The following is a 22583-nucleotide window of genomic DNA, read 5'->3' as shown; positions in this document are numbered from 1 at the left end:
CTCTAGTATAACTTGAAATAAAAACATGACAAGAATAAGAACTAGCCTTGATGATTCATTAAAACAAATATTAAAAAAATGAAGACAGATTACCCTACAGAAAGCTTGTACCAATTTGCATTTCTATGAATAATGATTTTGTCTTATTCTTTATTGCCTTTCAAAAATATTTGTTTTAAATCTTTGGATTTATGCCAGTTTTAAAGGTGAAAAATTTTTCTACCTACAGTTTTAATTTTACCTGTCTTAATTTCTAATCATATTGAAAGTCATTGCATCTATTTCTTCTTTCCTCTATATCCTTTGTGCACAAATATGTCATATGGTAGCTCTGTTAGTACTGATTATTCGTATAATAGGTAGATAATAGGCTTCTTGAAATGAATTGAAAAAAAAATTTTATCTTTTTGTTACTTCTTTCTCTACTTACTTTTGTCCCTCAGGTTTAAGTGTCACACTTGATTCTACAAAAATATTTTTTCTTTTCTTTTTTTTTTTTTTTTTTGACAGGCAGAGTGGACAGTGAGAGAGAGAGACAGAGAGAAAGGTCTTCCTTTTGCCGTTGGTTCACCCTCCAATGGCCGCCGCGGTAGCGCGCTGCGGCCGGCGCACCGCGCCGTTCCGATGTTTATTATTATTTCTATCATTGCTTCTCTGAATTTATCATTTAATATTTCAATCTTTTTGCAAACAGGAATTTTTCTGGTGTGATGTGTGAGATATTTAATTTTTTCTCTGATGACCTGCCTAGTGCTTTCAACACCTTTATCTAATAATTCATAGTAATTTGAAGCATTGATGCAATTTTTACATTTTGTCATAATAATCATAAGGATATGCACTAAAAGTTTGGACAACAGAAGACATTTAAAATTTTTGAGATGTTTGATGCCTCCAAGAAATTTAACAATACTGTACTTGTTACCACAAAGAAACAATAAAAAATTATCAACTATAACTTCATAGAAATCCACAAATGTATTAGAACAATCACAATATGCCCACCTGGATTTTTCTAAAATTCATCAACAGGATGGAAAACTAATAAGGCCATCATTCAGAAAATTGGCTTTCAGCAAGTGCTAGGGCCATGTGATTATACTGGGGAGTATCTGAATAGTCTCACATATAAAATTAAGTTTCCCATAGAAGGAAGAAAGGATGTTAAAACAAATAGTAATAAAGAAATAAGAGTTCCTTGGATGATGATTTCAAACTAATTTATATAAGATATAAAAATGGTACTACTGATGGAAAAACACCCGAAAGTTGTAGGTGAAAAAGAACTTGAGTGCATTGTAAAAGTACAAGAAAACCTATTATTGCTTGAAACATTGTAAAGATGGGAAACAAGAGGAAAATAGTTATAATAGGAAGGTAGAGGTCAGCTTATATAGGAAATCATTTTTATTATGTTAAGTATTTTGGAGTTTAACCTATACTCATATGTGATGGTAATCACTGAAACGGTTTCATTAAGAGGGTGATTAAAAAAACATAAAAAGAAATGAATAGCTAGTAGGTAGAAAATGTTTTTGCAAGAATGTAAGAGAAAGATTGTCATAGTGCTGGTTTAGTTTAGGATAGTACCAGTGGAGATGACATTTCAGATTCTAAACCCATTTGGAATATAAAATTGACAAGATTTGTTAAGACAGATTGTATCTGTCATTTGAAGAAGAATAAGAAGGCAGCAAAGACTATGTCCACATTCTGGCATAAGCAACCAAATTGACAGAATTCACCTTTACTGAAATGGCAAAATATAGAAGAGCATCTCTCATTATGGGGGCATGGCAGAGAGATATGGAATTCAGTTTCTAGTTTTTTCCTAGAAATCAGTTTCTGTGCATACAATGATATCACTATTCTTAATTCACTCAAATGGATATTATAAGATATAATTAAGTCACTAAAAATACATATGGAGTTTGAATCAGTCCATGTAGTCTACTGGTGAGACAGAAATAAAAAACACAGGCTGGCACTGTGGTGTAGCAGGTTAAACTGCCTTCCACAGTGCCATTATCCCAAATAGGTGCAGGTTCCAGTTCTGGCTGCTCCAATTCTGGCTGCTCCTCTTCTGATCCAGCTAATGAGTCTGGGAAAGCAGCAAAAGAGGGCCCAAGTGCTTGGATATATTTTACTTCTCTGCCTGTATTTTTAACATCAGTTGTAACATGTTTTAACAGATTCCACAACAAACTGGACTTTGTGTTTTCTCAGCTTCATTGAGCATTATTCTTTCCTGTTTGTCCATGATGAGGCTAATTCTTCAATAACTTTAAATCTTGCATTAACTCTTTGAAGAAACAAATAAGTGACATCAGTTACATCGGTTGATTCATCAAGAGCCACAATCAAAGAAACCACTCAAAATGTTGATTGCTCCCAATATCTTCAGTTCTTCAAGAATCTGTTCTGACCAAAAGAGTAACAGTCAAGTTCATTCTCTATGAACACATTTTATTTTTGCAATAAAAAGTGATTTGATTAAGTAATCATTCGTAAAACTTTCCTTGTTTGGCTAACAAATGAGCCATCTGGAATCACCTTTGGTTCAGGCTCATGTTCTTTTTTTATTATTTTTGTGAAGAAATCTGCTGGGATGATATATGCCACTAAAAGTGTTCAAATTATCTCTTTTTTTAAGATTTTTTTTTTTTACTTATTTGAAAGAGTTACAGAGAGAGGCAGAGATAGAGATCTTCCATCCACTGGTTCACTCCCCAAATGTCCACAATGGCCAGAGCTGAGCCATGGGTTGTGATTCTTTTTTATCAGCAGCTTCCTGCAGTAGCTGCTCCAACTGATCTGATGAGAGATCTAGCCATTTATCATTACCCTCTGGGGGAAGATCAGCCTCTTCTCTCCTAAGCTCCTCTATTTCAAATGGTATTGTCTGTCATAAGGTTAAGATTTCTTCACCTAGACTCATAGCAAGAGAACTTTCTGGCCAGTTTGCTGAGAGCTGGAAGTAGTTATTTGCCATTTCAAACCTTTTCTGGTACAGAGCAGAAGCTTCTATCAGCTCCTTAAAAGTTCTTTTTTCACACTTTGGAGGAAGCTGGCCCAGAGTGGTGAGGTAGTCATGAGGATCTCTTGGAGTCAGAAAAATGTGGGCTACATTTGGAGCATAAGATCTCAGATCCATGAGCCAACTTCATGCCCAATTCATGGGCCCGGTACTTGGGGATGAGGTGGAGGAGGCAACCCCTATCCACTCCTGTCAGGCACAAACCTTTGTTATACCAACAGTGCATACAGACATTTAATGAAAGTGGCTGGTGTCATTATTTGTGTTTTGAGCAAGAATGTCTTAAAAACACAGCACATTTGCAGATCAATGGGGTCCCATAGGAAAAGAACCTGGATGGCTGCACTGGTCTGGGGCACTGCTTTAGCACTGCTGCAATGCCAACTGGAAGGAAAAGTATACTCAGTGAAGGGAAGCCTTAATTTTTCTGGGTACCTTCTGATGCTTCTATTTATAGCAGCTCGTATAGCTTCTGAAGCCACAGCTTTTTCCAGATGTATTGACATTGTATCCAATGCCTGTGGAACTGTTGGGGGTATGGTAGGTAACCAGGATTCTGCTCCAAATTTCCTTGGTGCAGGAATAATGCACAACTCCCCATGGTGGAAAAACACCCTGCTGATACTACTATCAGGATTTAGGAAGAAAGTTGGCAGCTTCTATTAACAAGAATTCACCATCATTGTTTTCAATCCTGGCTACTAATTCTGGAAATTCCTTTGTAATCTGATTTATTAAATAAAAAATAAACCATTCATCCTCAGTGTTATCCCCAAACTTTGTCATATCGAACATATGAGCTGGAATATCTCCTTTCCCAGGTTTATATTTGAAACTGAAAGGTTGATTTTGCCAGTTATAGGAGACCAGCATGGGTACAAACTGGTCATAAAAATAAGTATTTCTGAAGAACCTCTGTGTTTTTCTGGGACCCTTAGTTGACCTGGTATCAGGAACAGACAGTATTCCACAGTGTCTTCCACAGTAGCAAACATGAGGTTTTTGAAATGGTTCTAGTGCCTCTTCTGTGCCTTTCTGCTGTGACACCTTTCCTCGGCTGCCCCTTCTGTGTGAGATGATCAAGAAGCTGCCACCAGCCGCCACAGCCTAGTCCAGGCTCTGTCTGGCCACCCCTAATGCCCAGGTTTAAATCCTGATCCTGTCACTTAACACCTATGTGACACTGGGCAAGTTACTTAGCATCTCTTGTACCACAGTTCCCTCTTCTGTAAAGTGGGAGTAGTCATAACATCTATGTCACAGCTTGGTTGAGAGGATTAAAATATGTGAACCACTAAAGGACAAAGATAGACATGTAATAGTTTCTATGGAAATGTTAAACATGATGATGATGTGACGGCACTGGTGGTGGCTGGTGATAATAAGAACAAAGATTATGATGTAGGAGGGAAACAAGGGAGATGATGTGGGGAGGTAGGAAGAGTCTCGAAAGGCATTCTACGTTGAAGTAAAGTTTGAATACTATTTTGTGAACTATGTAAATTAATTCAAGGATTTTTGACAAAAAGTAAGAAACATAACTGTATTTTGGAAACGTTATTTTGGTAGTAGTGTGGAGAATGGGTGACAAGGGGGAAACCTGAAAAACAGAGCCAGTCAAAAGACATTTGTAATTCATCAGTTAGGAGATCAGAGACCTTGGGGCTTCTCAAGCTGTAACTCTGCCTTTCAAAGAAAACAAAAGTAATTCATTTTTTAATTAAAAAAAAAGAGAGGAGACCAAAATTCAGTACATGGAAAGCGACATTTTAGCTTCAGAATTTAAAATACACCAGAAAAATGGGTCAAAGAGCAGGCAGTAAGCAGAAGAGACAGCTCAGAGGAAAATTACTTCTGCTCTAGGACCTGGACTCTCCGCACACCTACAGACCAGCAGGCACTTGAGCTTCAGAGATGGCCTCTTGCCAAGATGAATTCATTAGGACTCACAGCTCTTCTGCCTAAGCCAGTAGCCCTCTCTCTAGGTCTGATCCTGTCTACTCATCTCAGCTTTCCCTGCAGGCCCAGGATAGGCCACAGAGACCCTCAGTCAGCTCTGCTCCCTAAACAGCAGAGTGCCTCATTAACAACGTTTTTAATGAGGCCATGCCAGTGACTGCTCATTAATAGACTGGTTAATCAGCAACCCCGAGGGTGAAGGACAGGAGTCAGTGATAACAGACCTCAGTCAAGAGTCTGTGCATTGGAAGGAGAGAAACTTAGCTGACTCCTGGTCTTTTACTGTTTCATCTCTAGCATGTTTGCGCTCTCAGAGAGTAGGATCCTGGAGATAGAGATCTGAAGAGACCAAGTGACAGCAGTCAAGCTACACTGAATTTGGACCAGCTCATGGTCTAGAGAAATTCTGAAGGAAATCAAATTTTGGAAGATGTTCTTGGATGCTTGTGTAAATGGGACATTGCTCTTGGAGCCTTCTGTCATCTTGCCTTTCATAACCATGGCTCCTTTGTTATCCTCCTATATAGCCCAGTGCAGATTTTTTTTGTTATTTTCCAAGTCCTTTTAAACTATTCTTGTGGGAGTTCAGTCATTGGCCTTCTTCTCTCTTCCTGTGTGCTCTCTAAGCCCAACAGCTTCCAGGGTTTCAACCAATCACCTTGTGGAGACAAACTTGAGCTTGACTTATATTTCCACTAGGATTATTGCAGGAGCCACCTCATTGATTTCCTTGCCTCTAATCATGCTGCAGAGTTAGATATACACCTTGTTCCAATACATCCTCCTTAACCTCCTCAGGGTTCTTCCTAAACACTCATTGATGATCTGTCCTATAATTAAATTCCTTATAATTAACCATCATCATCACAGTAAAATGAATGTTCTAGCACTTCATAAAAAAATCCCTTGTAGTGGGATTGGCACTGTGGCATAGTGGGTAAAGCCACCATCTATAGTGCTGGCATCCCATATGGGCACCGGTTCGAGTCCCAGCTGCTCCACTTCCAATCCAACTCTCTGCTGTGGCCTAAAAAGTAGTAAAAAGATGGCCCAAGTCCTTGGGCCCCTGCACCCACATGGGAGACCCAAGGATGCTCCTGGCTCCTGGCTTTGGATCGGCGCAACTCTGGCTGTTGAGGGCATCTGGGGAATGAACCAGCAGATATTTTCTTTATCCAGTCATCAGTTGGTGGACATTTGGGTTGATTCCCTATCTTAGCTATTGTGAACTGAGCTGCAATAAACATGGGGATACCAGTAACTCTTTCATACACTGATTTCATTTCCCTTGGGAAAATTACCAGGCTTAGGATGGCTGGATCATATGGTAGATCTATTTTCAGATTTCTGAAGAATATCCATACTGTCTTTCAGATTGGCTGAACTAGTTTACATTCCCAACAGTGTGTCAGGGTACCTTTTTCTCTACATCCTTGCAGCGTATTTTTTTTTTTTTAGAAGATAACCTTTCTAATTGGAGTGAGGTTAAACCTCACTGTGGTTTACATTTGCATTTCCCTGATAGCTAAGGATCACATGTATCTTTTTATGTACCTGTTGGCTGTCTGTATTTCATCCTTTGAGGAATACCTGTTCACGTCCTTTGCCCAGTTCTTAACTGGATTGTTTGTTTTGTAGTTGAATTTCTCGAGGTCTTTATATATGCTGGATATTGATCCTTTATCTGCAAATATTTGCTCCCATTCTAAATGTTGCTTCATAACTTAAGTATTTCCTTTGCTGTTCAGAAGCTTCTTAGCTTGATGTAGTACCATTTGCCCATTTTTGTTTTTATTGTCTGTGCTTCTAAAGTCTTATCCAAGATATCTTTGCCTATGCCAATATCTTGCAGAGTTTCCACAATGTTTTTCTCTAGTAATTTGATGGTATCAGGCTGTAGATTCAGATCTTTGATCCACTGTAAGTTGATTTTTGTAAGGTATAAAGTAAAAGGTCGTGCTTGATATTTCTGCATGCATAGATCCGATCTTCCCAGCACAATTTGTTTAAGAGACTGTACTTACTCAGCAAGATGATTCTAGCTCATTTATCAAGGATTAGTTGAATATAGATGCATGGATTAATTTCTGGGATTTCTATCCTGTTCCATTGGTCTACATGTCTATTTTTGTATCAGTACAAGGTTGTTTGTATTATAATTACTCTGTAGTATTCTTGAAATCTGGTATTGTGATGCCACCAGCTTTGTTTTTGCTGTTTAAAATTTCTTTAGGTGTTAGGGCTCTCCTCCTAGGTTTCCATGTGGATTTATGCATTTTTTGTCTAGATCTGAGAAGAATGGTATTTTGATTGGGATTGCATTGAATCTGGAAATGCTTTGGATAGAATGTACATTTGTGATACTAATTTTTTCAATCCACAAACATGGAAGTTTTTTTTTTTATTTTTTTTGTGTCTATTTCTATCTTTTTTTAAAATTTTCATTGTGGAGGTCTTTCACATTGTATTTAAATTTTTTGTAACTTTCATGAATGGTACCAATGTTACAAGTTCTTTCTCTCAGCCAGGACACTGTCTGTGCATACAAAGACTACTGATTTTTGTGTGGTAATTTTATACCCTGCAACTTTACCAAACTCTCTTATGAGTTCCAATAGTTTCTTCATGGAGTCCTTTAGTTCCCCTATATATAGAATCATGTCATTTGCAAACAGGGATAATTTGACTTGCATTTTCCATTTTATATCCCTTTGATTTCTTTTTCTTGATAATGAATCTTGCTAAAACTTGCAATACTATATTGAATAGTAATGGGCATCCTTGTCTGGTTCAGATCTTAATGGAAATGCTTCCAGCTTTTCCCTATTCAATATGATGCTGCCAGTGGATTTGTCATACATTGCCTTAATTGTTTTGAGATATGTTCCTTCTATACAATGTTTACGTAAGGTTTTTATCATGAAAGGATATTGTATTTTATCAAATGCTTCCTCTTATCTATTGAAATATCTATTATTCACCAACTTGTTAATGTGAAATGTCATGTATATTGATTTGCATGTGTTGAGCCATCCCAGCATCCCACTTGTTCCCAGTGGACTGCCTGTTTGGCAATAAAGAATCATCTACTACTCAGAGGTATTATCAAGGAATTTATACAGGACAAAGTAACATCTAATAAATATCAGAATCTGGATTTGAATCCAAGTCTAATTGACCTCAAAAATTGTGTTCTTTTCAACATAGCATGTTAGTTCTCTAAGATATAGAGACAAAAGCTAGCAAGAAGTTAGGAGATAAAGAAAAGAATTCTATGCAGTATGAAGCCCAAAAAGCTTCAGGAAGTTCATAAGAGTAATAACTTTGAGACTAATAGGTATGAATGAGTGAGCTATTAGCATATATAGCAAACTATTTCTTTGATGTCTTTGAAAGAACTAATAAAGTTACATTTTTCCCTAAGAAACTACTCAGAATAAAGTAGACATAATTATAAAATTTCTATGCTTACTAAATGTCTCTGTCTATAATTCCTGCCTCTCGCCCTGTATTACCCATACAAAGCTAACTCCTGTGGATCATTTAAGATTCAACTCTAATATTGGGCTCATTTTTTTTTTTGACAGAGTGGACAGTGAGAGAGAGACAGAGAGAAAGATCTTCCTTTTTCCGTTGGTTCACCCCACAATGGCCACTGCCAGCGCACTGCGGCTGGCGCACCACGCTGATCTGAAGCCAGGAGCCAGGTGCTTCTCCTGGTCTCCCATGTGGGTGCAGGGCCCAAGCACTTGGACCATCCTCCACTGCACTCCCAGGCCACAGCAGAGAGCTGGCCTGGAAGAGGAGCAACCAGGACAGAATCCAGTGCTCCAACCAGGACTAGAACCCGGTGTGCTGATGCCACAGGCAGAGGATTAGCCTATTGAGCCCCGGCACTGGCCTCATTCTCCTTTGTACAGATATTGTATGTCATGCCTATAACTGTTAAGCATTAAATATAATTGTATATCTAAATGCATTGAGGACACAGTAAGGACAGTTTATCATTTGTGTTTCTATTTCTTAGACCTGATCCAGTGCCCAGCATACAGAAGGTATTAAAAAATGATTGAATGCATGCAAAATCGCTAAATTATTTCTGTAAAACCCTGACCCATCACTGAGATATGAGTTCCATATTTCCAATTGTCTCCAGGACATTTCTGTTTAGTGCCATACATTAAGCAACAAAAAGCTCCCAGACAGACTTGGTCTCCAAATCTCAAGATATTGAAAAACATGTTTGCTTGCTATTTATTCCTTTTTCTGACTCTATGTGTTATTGCTATATTCTTCAATTTAATCAGTGAAAATTTCTATACTAAATCCTAGGAGTACAGCTGTTCAAGAGCAGCTCTCTAGGAGCTCCTGCCTGCTTCAGTGGGGAAGACAAACAAAAAAAGATATAGAACAGAAAGCTCACTCTCTCTGGCTGTTTCTTTCTCCCTCTCCCTTCTCTATATATCCTCTGTCTTTAAAATTAAATAAACAAACAAACGAATGAATAAATAAATAAATAAATAAATAAGGCATTTGGCATAACTGTTGATATGCTACCCCCCAAGAGTGCCTGAACTGTAGTTCTGGATCCTCTCCTGAATCCAGCTTCCTGCTATGCATACCAGTGATGGCCCAAGTCCCTGATATCCATGTGGGAGGCAGACTGATTTCTATGCTTCTAGCTCAGACTGGCCCAGCCCCAACCCAGGATGCCATCGTGGGCATTTGAATAGTTAGCCAGTGAGTAGGAGATTTCTTTCTGTCTTTCTCTGTTTCTCTGTCCCTCTGCCTTTAGAATAGAATAAATAAATACTTTCAAATGGATGTTGTACAAAGTACTTTGTTATAATTCTATGCAGATAAGTGCTACAAGTAGAAGAGTTCAACCAGTATTCTAACATTGTTAATTTTTCCTTGACAAAATTATTCTTACTCAGCCTTGGTTCAATTTCCATTTTCACTGCCACTGCCATTCACCTAAATCCTTATTTCTAAAATATTGCTGAAAAGCCTGCTCACTGTCCTCATGGCACTCATTTTCACTTATCAACCCTTAGCAATAGCGCTAAGTACTAGATTTACAGTGATAGGCAAAACTGAGGCTCTGTCCTTAGGAGAGTACAGACCAAAGAGGGTAAAAACATTTAAACAAAGCACTGCACAAATAAATGCAGATTCTCAAATTGTTAGCATTGCTATGAAGGAAAAGGACACAGTTCTCTGAGTAGAAAGAAAAGAGGGAGACCTGATTTACATCCAGGATCGGAGAATACTTCCCTGAAAAAAAAAAAAAAGACATATGGAGTGGTATTAGATAATTGTATGGGAATTAATGTAAAAATTTGGAGGAACAATATTTGAAGCAGAAGAATTAGTATATACAAATATCCTAAATCTTCAGTAATTGCAGAAATGGTGTGGCAGACAACAATAGCAGGGGTAGTGACCATCCTGGTATCAACTGGAAAGCCCATTTCCCTTCCTGATGGCAGAGCTCAAGTCCCCAGTCAAAAAGCATCCTATAAGGGTGCTTCAAAAAGTTCCTGGAAAGAGAAATTAAAAGATAAGTTTAGGGGGGCAGCACTGTGGCATACCGGGTGAAGCTGCCACCTGCAGTGGCACATCCAATATGGGCGCTGGTTCAAGTCCTGGCTGCTCCATTTCCTATCCAGTTCTCTGCTTTGGCCTGAGAAAGCAATAGAAGATGGCCCAAGTTCTTGAGCCCCTGCACCTGCATTGGAGACCTAGAAGAAGCTCCTGGCTCCTGGCTTCAGATCGGTGCGGCCCTGGCCATCAAGGCTATCTGGGGAGTGAGTCAGTGGATGAAAGACCTCTCTCTGTGTCTCTTCCTCTGCCTCTCTGTAATTCTGCCTTTCAAATAAATAAATAAATCTTTAAAAATAAAAGAAGAAAGAAAAACATAAGTTTAGAGGCCAGCATTGTGGTGCAGTGTGTTAAACCACTACTTTTGACGCTGGTATCCCATATTGGAGTGCCAGTTCAAGTTCCAGCTGCTCCACTTCCAATGTAGCTTCCTGCTAAGATATATAGGCAAGCAATAGATTATGGTTCAAGTGCTTAGACCACTGACACCCACATGGGACATCCAGATGGAGTCTTTTGTTCCATTCTTCAGCCTGGCCAAGCCCTAGCTGTTGTAGACATTTGGAAGTAAACCAGCATATGGAAGATCAATCTCTCTCTCCCACTCCACCACCCTCTTACTCTCTCCCTCCATTTTCCCCTATCATTCTGCCTTTCAAATAAATCAATGTTTTAAGAAAATATGTTTATTGGGGTGCAAAAAAAGTTTTGAAATTCATGCAAATTTCTGCATAATAGGCATTTTCCACAAAATTTTGATGTCCCTTTACATGCATGGATTTCAATGTATTTTATACAGAAAAAAAAAAAAAACCTGAGACATGGAACAAGTTTTTTACGAGTCATCAGATTAGGAATCACTGAAGAAGAGGTAAAATGTAAGTTTGGCTTTGTTTCAAATAGTGCTTTTTTTTATTATAAGAGAGATGTGTACATAATAAGAATTCAGTCAGACTCCTTCCTGGAGGTTGGAATTAATTACTCTCCCGTGCGTGTAAGTTAGACCTAGTACCTCACTTCTAAGAAATAAAGAACAAAAAGGAAAAAGGAGTAACTCTACAGTGGAGAAACCAGCAGACCTCACCTTAACCATTGAGTCAGGTTAATAGCATAGTACTAAGTTATGCCAATATTGCACACATGGGGATATTTTGTTATGAGAAGGGCACCTCACATCTGTGCTGTTTCACATGCCCCTACCTCAAAAAAATTTATAAAAAGTCTAGTCATGAAAAAACAACAGACAAACCCTCACTGAGGGACATTCCACAAAATACCCAAGCAATACTAATGGTTAGGAAAAATAAGGGAATGCCAAGAAAATGTCCCAGATTAGAGGAAAAAATAAAAATATATGATAACTAAATGTAATCTTGGTTTGAACCCTAGAGTTAAAGAAAGACAATTGTTGGAAAAATGATCAAATTCAAATAAAGCCTGTACTTCATTTAAGAGTATTGTATCAACGCTAATATTGTAGTAATAAGAAATGAACCATGGTCATGTCAGATGAGCAAATTAGGTGAAACTGAGTGAAGTGTATGTAGGAACTCTCCAAATTACTTTTTGATTCTTCTGTAAATTTAAAATTACTTCCAAATCAAGTAGTTTAAGTCAAAAGTCTAATCAGTATAAAATAATAAGCAGTCAAAGACAAAAGTCTCAGGGCTGGTGCTGTGGTATAGTAGGCTAAGCCTCCACCTGAGGCGCTGGCATCCCATGTGGGTGCCAGTTCATATCCTGGCTGCTACTCTTCTGATCCTGCTCTCTGCAATGGCCTGGGAAAGTAGTAGAAGGTGACCCAAGTCTTTAGGATCCTGCAACCACATGGGAGACCCGAAAGAAGTTCTTGGCTCCTGGCTTCAGATCAGCCCAGCTCCAGCCATTGCAGCCAACTGGGGAGTGAACCAGTGGATGGAAGACCTTTCTCTCTGTCTCTCCCTCTGTCTGTAACTCTACCTCTCAAGTAAATAAACAAAATCCTTAAAAAAAATACATATCTCCCAATCCTGATCTATGTTTCCCCATGCACTCACATAGACCCAACAACTATTATAAATTTCTTATATATCCGTGCAGAAATTTCCTAATAACAAATTTTATGGGGCCATTACTGTGTCATAGAAGGTTGAGCCTCTGCCTGCAGTGCTGGCATCCCATTTGCGTGCCAGTTTGAGTGCTAATGCTCCACTTCCAGTCTAGCTAATGTGCTCATGTGCCTGCTAATGTGCCTGAGAAAGCACATTAGAAAAAACTGGGGGGGGGCACTAGGTGTCCACCTTGATTGTTAATATAAATATTAGTATATATTGACAGGTTATTCCTTTAAATTCCATGGGAAAATACACAACTATTAATCAATTCCCTATTGATGTAACTAAAGGATTTTCCACATTGTTTTGCCATTAAAATGGTGCTACATAAAAAATCATAAGCTTTCTTTTCTCTGAAGCAAAATGACTTTAAAAGCCCAAATCAACCTATTTGATACCATTTTGCTTTTTTTTTGTATTGTTCACTAGCTATTTAAAAATTTATTAATCTCAATTCACTTGAATAACCAAGGTCCCAGGGATCTGTCTCCTGTATAATGGTGACTAGCATAGGACCATATAATAATCAAAATCTTTTAATTAAAACCCATACATTTGAGTTCTTTCTCTTCTACCATAGTCCCAATTTCCTTCATCATGTATTTAATAACTACCATTTAGCTTTATGTTCTTCTTTGTTTATTATTTGTTCACTTGTAGTTACCTGGATTCCCAATGAAATGCAAGGTTTATGAGCAGAAGAACCATATCTGTTTCTTGGTGGTTTTTTTTTGTTTGTTTTTGTTTTTTTTTTTTTACTTCTGTAACCTAATGCTTAGAACACCTGACATTTAGTACATACTTAATGAATATTTATTATTAGCTCTGTAATAGATTCAATTATTTTGTCATTTCATGTCATTGGAACACCAGTCCTATGAAACAAGCAATCTAAGATTGAATTCCAGAGAGTTTGACAAAATTTCTAAGTATCATGAATGAGACAGTACCAGAATTGAGATTAATCTTAGGTCCCTCTGACTTTTAAGTTTTGGTGCTTTATTTCAACAAAGTGCTATTGCCTCTTCCCTTAAGTTTGGTTTTCCTTTTTTGAATTTTTAAATTTATTTTTATGTATTTGAAAGGCAGAGTTACAGAGAGGCAGAGGCAGAAGCAGAGAGAGAAAGAGAGAGAGGTGTTTCATCTGCTGGTTCCCTCCCCAGATGGCCGCAACTGCTGGAGCTGTGCCAATCCAAAGCCAGGAGCCAGGAGCCTCCTCCAGGACTCCTACACAGGTGCAGGGGCCCAAGGACTTGAGACACCTCCTACTGTTTTTCCAGGCCAAAATGGAGAATTGGATCGAAAATAGAGCAGCCAGGACTTGAACCGGCACCCATATGGGATGCCAGCACTGCAGGTGGCAGCTTTACCCACTATGCCACCCTCTTCCCCCATTCTTGAATTTTGACATCTGAAATTCATCATGGTCTCAAAGGACAATCAACCTAAGAGAGGTCAGGCTCCCTTAGGAAAGGAAAGAAGAGTTTAGGTTAACCCAATAATACCATGGGGAAAATTCCAACTCCAATCTTTCTACCAGCCCCAAGGAAAATGAGACACAGCTGGGAATAACTCTCAACGTCAGAGCTGGGAGTGTGGCCCACTCACATAGTATATCCACTCAAGACTGGCAGAGAAGACAGCAGGGAACTGGTCGAAGCTCCAGATGTTAGTGGCTCTTCTGAGACAGAGGAAGAGCTCCTCACATACTGAAGAACATGCATGAAGCAAGGGAGTCGACAGAGCTGACCAGCAGATGCCCCGTTAGACACAGGTAAGGCTCCTTAGCAAGCACCAAATCACCCCAGGGCCCTTTTTCAAGTTCAGTGGCTCAGTTAGATGAGATTTTAAAAGGCAGGTTTTATATACACCTTATTCTATTACAGGGTGCACACTGGGAAGATCTCATCATGTCCTTTCTTCCCTAGACCTCAGCTTGTCCACTGTGCACCATAAACGAGATCTGAAGCTCAAGAAGATTGGTATTCCTCATATTATTCCAGTCCTGTCCTCTGAGGTTTCCTGGGTCAGAAAGTTTCCAGGCCCTGCAGCTTCAGCAGGTCACACACCCACCTCTCAGCCTTGACTTGCCTCTGATTAACTCAAGGAAGACTTGCCTTGGTGGAACATTCGTGAGGCATAGGACATCAAGGTGCACTACTGTTTTAGGACGATTATCTGGCTATTGAGGTCTTCAAGAAGCAGAGCCCTATTCCTGGAACAGTCAGTCAAATGAGCAGAAAAAGGGATATCCCTAGGAAAGTTCTGGAGGGACTGGCAAGGAACCCATGGGCCAACAATGGCCCCTAGTTTCTGCAGTGTCACCCACAACAGAGACAGGGAGCCAGCACTCCTTCTGTAATTCCCAGAAGCCTAGTGGAAACTGAGACAGCCTTTTCATCTCTGCCTCCTTTGCCTTCTCAAACCTCAACACCAGCACCACACACTTCACATGAGTCATTAAGCGCAGTTGCTAATGTAAAGGGAGTTCTGACAAAGGAAGAACAGTCATGGAAAACAACAAGTCTCTAGTGGTGAGTGGAAACACCACAAAGAATGAATTCTGTCATTCATTAATCCAATCAATTGTGCCAAAACACATATACAAAGATTATTCTAGACAAACACAAGCTCCTATCTATAAAGATAACTAAGACACTTAATACTGACAGACTTTACAGATTGGGGTACAAATTGGTAATGAAAATGTCCAATTAAGCTATTTTTAAAGGATGTGTAAAAATAGGTAAGATGACTAGTCTTCTCTGGAAGCATCATGCAGAGCTGAGTTTTGAGAATCAGGGATCAGACAAGTGGAGCAGGAGAGGGATCAGGCAGAAGTGATGTCACGTACAAAAGCATAGAGACACAAAAAGAATTGATATGTGCAATAGACTGTTAAAGTCCTACGTGCAATAAGTAGTAAAAAGTCAACACTGTGGAAAGAGACATGCACTTAAGTTATAGCTAATTTAAATTTCATATGCCTTGTTGAAAGCCTAAATTTTCATTATAATTTCTTTATTAAGTGCAGGTCCTGCCATTTACTATCCATATAATTACAAAATCTTTTAACTGCAAAATTATATGAAGCTCCAAATTTCAATTTATTCTTATCTAGTATGAGGAATATAATCATGGTAACTAAACCATAGTAGTGAGAAGAAAATGTAAGCACAGATCTATTATAAACTCAAAATATATTACCTATATTGTCATCATTTTCTTTTTTAATGACTTTATTACTAATATAGAACAAATGTAGTTCATTGTCGAAAATTTGGAAATCTAGAACAATAAAAGGAAATCTCCTTTTACCACTTAAAGTAGATCACTTTTAAATTTTGCCTATGAGCTTTTAGTATTTTATACAGTATACATATTTAAAATCAGAAATTTATCATTAGTAAGCAATGTTATGTTTTTTTTTTATTTATTTATTTTTTATTTTTGACAGGCAGAGTGGACAGTGAGAGAGAGAGACAGAGAGAAAGGTCTTCCTTTGCCGTTGGTTCACCCTCTAATGGCCGCCGCGGTAGCGCGCTGCGGCCGGCACACCGCGCTGTTCCGATGGCAGGAGCCAGGTGCTTATCCTGGTCTCCCATGGGGTGCAGAGCCCAAACACTTGGGCCATCCTCCACTGCACTCCCTGGCCACAGCAGAGAGCTGGCCTGGAAGAGGGGCAACCGGGACAGGATCGGTGCCCTGACCGGGACTAGAACCCCGTGTGCCGGCGCCGCAAGGCGGAGGATTAGCCTGTTGAGCCACGGCGCCGACCGTTATGTTCTTTTTATTCACTTAATATTATATGGTGATTATAACACAAAAGTACTAAATCTCCTCCAAAAATTAATTATTGCAAAATATTTCCTTAAATACATGGTCTCGTAAATGAACCAATCATCTCTAATAGTGATCAGTTCACTTTATCACGATACTCATCAGCACTAAACAACCATACAAATGAAAACACTGCCCTCTGGTTTTCTACACAGGGGCACATATTTGCGGCATGTGTCTTCTGTCAGAAGGGAAGGGGTCCTTCCATGAAAAGTGCAAACATTAAAGGATCTTTATGTAATCAGGTCAGATTGATTTTCCTAGAAATGTCAAATTGGCTTTCCTAGAAATGATATAAATCTTTAAACAAACGAAAATAGTGCATACTATTCTACCCCTTACTAGCACTGAATTTATATTTATCAATACTTCAAATGTGGTAAAGAAATTGAATCTCTGTGTTGATTTAATTTGATTTTTATTATTAGCAAAGGCAAAAATTTTGATATACTTACTGGCCATTGGCACTTCTTGGTAAATTATATATATCCTTAGAAAATGTTTCTTTAGGGCAAATTGTGTCTTTTTTTAAGATTTATTTAAGGCCAGCGCCGCAGCTCAATAGGCTAATCCTCCACCTTGTGGCGCCGGCACACCGTCCTGGTCGGGGCACCGGATTCTGTCCCAGTTGCCCCTCTTCCAGGCCAGCTCTCTGCTGTGGCCCGGGAATGCAGTGGAGGATGGCCCAAGTGCTTGGGCCCTGCACCCCATGGGAGACCAGGAGAAGCACCTGGCTCCTGCTTTCGGATCAGCACAGTGCGCCAGCCGTGGCGGCCATTGGAGAGTGAACCAACGGCAAAGGAAGACCTTCCTCTCTGTCTCTCTCTCACTGTTCACTCTGCCTGTCAAAAAAAAAAAAAAAAAGATTTATTTAAGTAACATGCTATGTGAAAACAGAAAAATATGTTTATGTGTTGTCATTATACCAAATACCTTCCAATTGTTTATGGGTTATTTTGTGTTATCAGTGTTTTATTCTCAATAGTATCCAAATATTTGTTCTGCAAATAAAAACTAGTATATTTTCACTGTGGATAATGTAAAAATATAAAATACAAAAAAGTAATTAAAGACACTTGTAACTGCACCACTGAATATTAATAAAGGGATAGAACTGAAGGCTAAGTGTGCATGTGATTAAATACATGTGTCTGTAGGTACCAGTACACTTATATATATATGTTTATATATATGCACATGTATTATAAATTTTCATTTTACAGTGAATAGTATATGAGGAAAATAGTTTTTTGTAGCCTCCTTTATCAATTAAGCAAAACATATGAGAAGTTTTTAGAAAGTTCATGGAAAATGCATGTTGTAAAAAAACTGCATGGATTTCAAAAACTTTTGCACCAAAACAAACATCTTTTTCCAGTTTTCTAGATTTTGAAGTACTCTTTTTTGTTTTTATTTTAATTGATTAATTTAATTTTTAAGTTTTTAATTAGTTTTTAACAGACTCCATACAGTTTGTAGATACATTTCTAAGAATATAATGATATTCCCCCTCTTTCTTTCTTTACTCCCTCCCCTTGTCTTCCTCCCTCCCTCTTTCCCTCTCCCTCACTTTTTTAGTTTTTAAGGTAACATCTTTTATATTTTTTCATGCCATTTAATGTTCTTCTATAAGACAATTCTAAATTACTACACAGTGTTCCATAATACATATAGAACAAAATTAATTTAACCAATTTGCCATTTTTGTATTTAGGAATGTCCATTGTTGTTTTTTCATTTAAATTTCTATATTATAAATAAAGTTGACAGGAGTGTTCTGGTAGCTAAAATTTGCAAATAACTAATATTTTAAATGTGAAATTGCTACTTCAAGGATCCTAATAAATATTGTCAAATTCACTTATTGAAGCCACAGTTTAGGTTCTTTCACTTTTACTGAAATGAAGTATTGTAATATTTAAATTCTTTGAAGAAAAAAGTAATCTCCCTTATAAAAATTATATTTGCTCTGTGATGATTTGAAATGATTTCATATGAAATGAGTATTGTATCTTTTCTTAATTTTCTCTTGGGTAATTTGTAAGAATCTCTGGACATTAATTTGTAGATGTCTTGATTTGTAATTTATATTTAATTACTATAATAAGTTTTTAACACTCAAACTAATTTTTATGTGGTAAACCAATGAATCGTTTATTTTTTTATTTTTTATTTTTTTTAATTTTTGACAGGCAGAATGGACAGTGAGAGAGAGACAGAGAGAAAGGTCTTCCTTTTGCCGTTGGTTCACCCTCCAATGGCCGCCGCGGTAGCGCGCTGCGGCCGGCGCACCGCGCTGTTCCGATGGCAGGAGCCAGGGGCTTATCCTGGTCTCCCATGGGGTGCAGAGCCCAAACACTTGGGCCATCCTCCACTGCACTCCCTGGCCACAGCAGAGAGCTGGCCTGGAAGAGGGGCAACCCGGACAGGATCGGTGCCCTGACCGGGACTAGAACCCGGTGTGCCGGCGCCGCATGAATCGTTTATTTAATGGGATCTCATTTAGACTCCCAAGAAAAATCTCAGAATGCTAAAGTAAATATTTATTGAAGTAATGTGAAATGCTTAAATGCATTAAATTCTCTTCCAATTCTATTTAATTTTTTTACATTTAAATCATTATTCATATTGAGTCTATTTTGTTGTATTGTTTAAGATGATAATGTAACATTTAATTTCACCTCCAGCTTTCTTAGTCTGCGTACTGAATTCTTATGTCAGCATTGCTCCTGAGCTTCAGTTTCTGTCAATTACTTCCCCAAAGCATGCACAAATACACATAAAATATTTTATTAAAAGAGATAATATGAGAAAATGTCATGAACCAGTATTAAATATTTTAATAGCCTGTTGTGCACATGCACTCTAGTATAAGTTCCAAGAACTGCAATTGTTGTATCACAGCTGCAAAGTTTAGTTTTTTAAAGAATTATGGAAATGTTTTTCAGAGTGGCAGCACCATTTATACTTTCACTAGAAATTTATGAATGATCCTGTTATTTCAGTCCTTGCAACACTTCTTGGTGTTGTCTTTTTTTTTAACCATTCTAATATGTATGTACTGATATACTATTAATTTATTTTAATATGGTGAATGGGAGTAGACTTTTTTCATTTTTTTGTTTAATGGGTATTTTTATAGCATTTTAATCATCTAAATAGTCTGATTGCTTAGCATATTTTCCTCTGTTTTCAAATATTTTTAAAAACATTCATTAAGATAAAGATACATGTTTGTATGAATATTTTAAAATTTATTTTATTTTGTACTTAGGGATTATCTAATTTCATAAATATTTTCCTTTGGCTCAGAGATGTTATTCCCTTATTTTTTCCCCTCCTTTGTCATTCTGAAATGCATGTTAAGTAGATTTTTATTTCCTATATTTTGTTCAGAGAGAGTGGGAGGGAAGTATGGTTATCTTCTTAGAATTCGATTACAGCTGGCGCCAAGGCCCACTAGGCTAATCCTCCGCCTTGCAGCGCTGGCACACCGGGTTCTAGTCCCGGTCGGGGTGCCGGATTCTGTCCCGGTTGCCCCTCTTCCAGGCCAGCTCTCTGCTGTGGCCAGGGAGTGCAGTGGAGAATGGCCCAAGTGGCTGGGTCCTGCACCACATGGGTACCAGGAGAAGCACCTGGCTCCTGCCATCGGATCAGTGCGGTGCGCCAACCGCAGCGCACCAGCCTCGGCAGCCATTGGAGGGGGAACCAACGGCAAAGGAAGACCTTTCTCTCTGTCTCTCTCTCTCTCTCTCTCTCTCTGTCCACTCTGCCTGTCCAAAAAAAAAAAAAAAATTCAATTAGAAATACATGAAATCTGTTTTTATATTAATAATTTTTTAATTATTATTCTCATAATCTTTTTCTTTTCATAAGTTTTCCCAGAATTTAGGTGCAATTTCTCAAGTTTGTATTCTGATGAATTCATTTTTCTTAAGTTAATAGCACTGTGTTCCACAGCCTTTTAATTTGATAGTTACGGTTTTTCTCCAGGTGGTCTTTTCTGATCTAAGGCTTTCACTTTCATGACTGCCTACTCAACACTCACTATTTTCCAGGGCTTTTTTGAGAAGTTATGGGGATAATTCAGTGTCTCTCCAGCTTTCCTTCAGACTCTTGTGAGAAGAAAAACAACCGCTCTGAAGCTTTGGATTCATCTCATTAAACTTCTGTGTCTTCATATACCTAACACTTACTGAAAGACAGAGGGTCAGTGCCAAAGAGAGTTTCTAGTTGAGAGTATATGTTGTATCATTGACCTGTTTATACTTTTTAAAAATTGCATATGGTTTTCCTGAAATTGAATTTAAATCTGCAGATATTGTGTGGCATGGAGAAATCTTAGATGAGTTTGATTAAAATTTCTTTGAAAGTGTGATTTTTATTTCCTACATAAATGCTTTAGAATTTTAAATATATCCTTGAAAAATGAATTATTGACCAGGACATGACAAATATTTAGTCTCTCTTCATTAAGTTTGTCTGTTACTTGAAAAAGGATTGTACAGGAACACTAGGACTAACAATATAACAATGAACATTCAACTTGGCCACCATTAATCCTAGAAATATAACTTTTGATCCTTCCCCTACATCCACCCCATCACTATTCCTCAATATAGGTGATAGCATAATCTCTCTACATGGCATATATGAGAATCTCATTTCATTGCTTCAAATATTCACATAAATCTCATTATCCATAGAATAGAGTACCAATTCCATAGAACATGGATCATAACAAAATTGATTTAAAATCCAAAACTATAACCAAATCCTTGTTTGTTTGTTTGTTTGTTTGACTTTATGTTAATTCTGGTAATACTTTTGATTCTGAAATTTTTATTTTTCTTAAAATAGTTCCATACACACATCAAGTTCCTTTTTAATTTTTCCCAGCCTTTCAGTCAACTTCATTTGCCAACTTCATCCCATAATTTGCCCATTAGAATTCAATATTCTACATTGCCAAAACAGTAAAAAAAAAAAAAAAAGAGCCTCTTGATAATTAGATAAAAATTAGAAAAAAACTAATACAAATTTGAGATCCAGTTGAGTTTAGGGAATCTCCTGAACATCTTCATGTTAATGATGTTAATGTTCTTGATTACCTTTTCCCTATCTTCACTCTGATTTTGCCGATCTCCCCACTTAATTCTCTTTGGTGTCAATGAGTGAGTACTAAGATCAAACAGAACAGGCAAGTGAAGCATGATTTAGTAGAGATCAGAAGGGCTTTGGAATCCAACGGATGTGATTTGGAATCAAGATCTACCACTTACTTGTTCCTTTTTATTTAAGGTAAACAAATTTCATGTATTTCATATATACAGATTTTGGAACCTAGTGATGCTTCCCACTATACCCTCCCTCCCACCCACACCCCTACACTTCCTCCTTCTCCCTCTCTTATTCCCTCTCTTAGTTTTTACAATTTTCTACTTTCTGTTTACTTTATAAGATTAACCCTACACTAAGTAAAGAGTTCAACAAGTAGCAAGAAAAAAAAAACACTGTTCCTCAGCAATAGACACAAGGACTGCAAACAAAGCTCAAAATGTCAATTTCACTCCTATGCATTGCATGTTTGGTACTGTATTCATTATCACAGAAGGCATATGGTATTTGTCTTTTGGGGACTGGCTTTGATTGCCCATGCTTCTGGGGTCTTTTCTAGAAGTTTTTGTCTATACCAATGTCTTAAAGAGTTTCCCCAATGTTCTCCTTTAGTAATTTGATGATATCATGTCATAGATTTAGATCCTTGATCCATTGAGTTGATTTTTGTATAAGGTATAAAATGGGGGTTTCGTTTTATACTTCTGCATGCAAAGATCCAAATTTTCCAGCATAGTTTGTTGAACGGACAGTCCTTTCTCCAGGAACTGATTTTTACCTCCTTTGACAAAGATTAGCTGGTTGTAGATGTGTGGATTGATTTCTAGTGATTCTAATCTATTCCATTGGTCTAATATTTATTTTTGTGCTACTAACAGGGATGCTTTGATTATAACTGCCCTGTAGTATGTCTTGCAATCTAGTATTCTGAT

At 37.9% G+C, this 22583-nt stretch overlaps 1 pseudogene; it reads right to left on the bottom strand.

The window, feature by feature from the left end:
• Positions 1-2347: 2347 nt before the first annotated feature.
• On the bottom strand, positions 2348-21746 carry LOC133763765 (protein ecdysoneless homolog; annotated as a pseudogene).
• Between the last annotated feature and the right edge of the window lie 837 nt (positions 21747-22583).

This window comes from Lepus europaeus, chromosome 7, assembly GCF_033115175.1.
Source record: "Lepus europaeus isolate LE1 chromosome 7, mLepTim1.pri, whole genome shotgun sequence".
NCBI classification, from domain to species: Eukaryota; Metazoa; Chordata; class Mammalia; order Lagomorpha; family Leporidae; genus Lepus; species Lepus europaeus.
The sequence above is the reverse complement of the archived record's forward strand: the minus strand, read 5'-3'. Positions and strand labels throughout refer to the sequence as shown.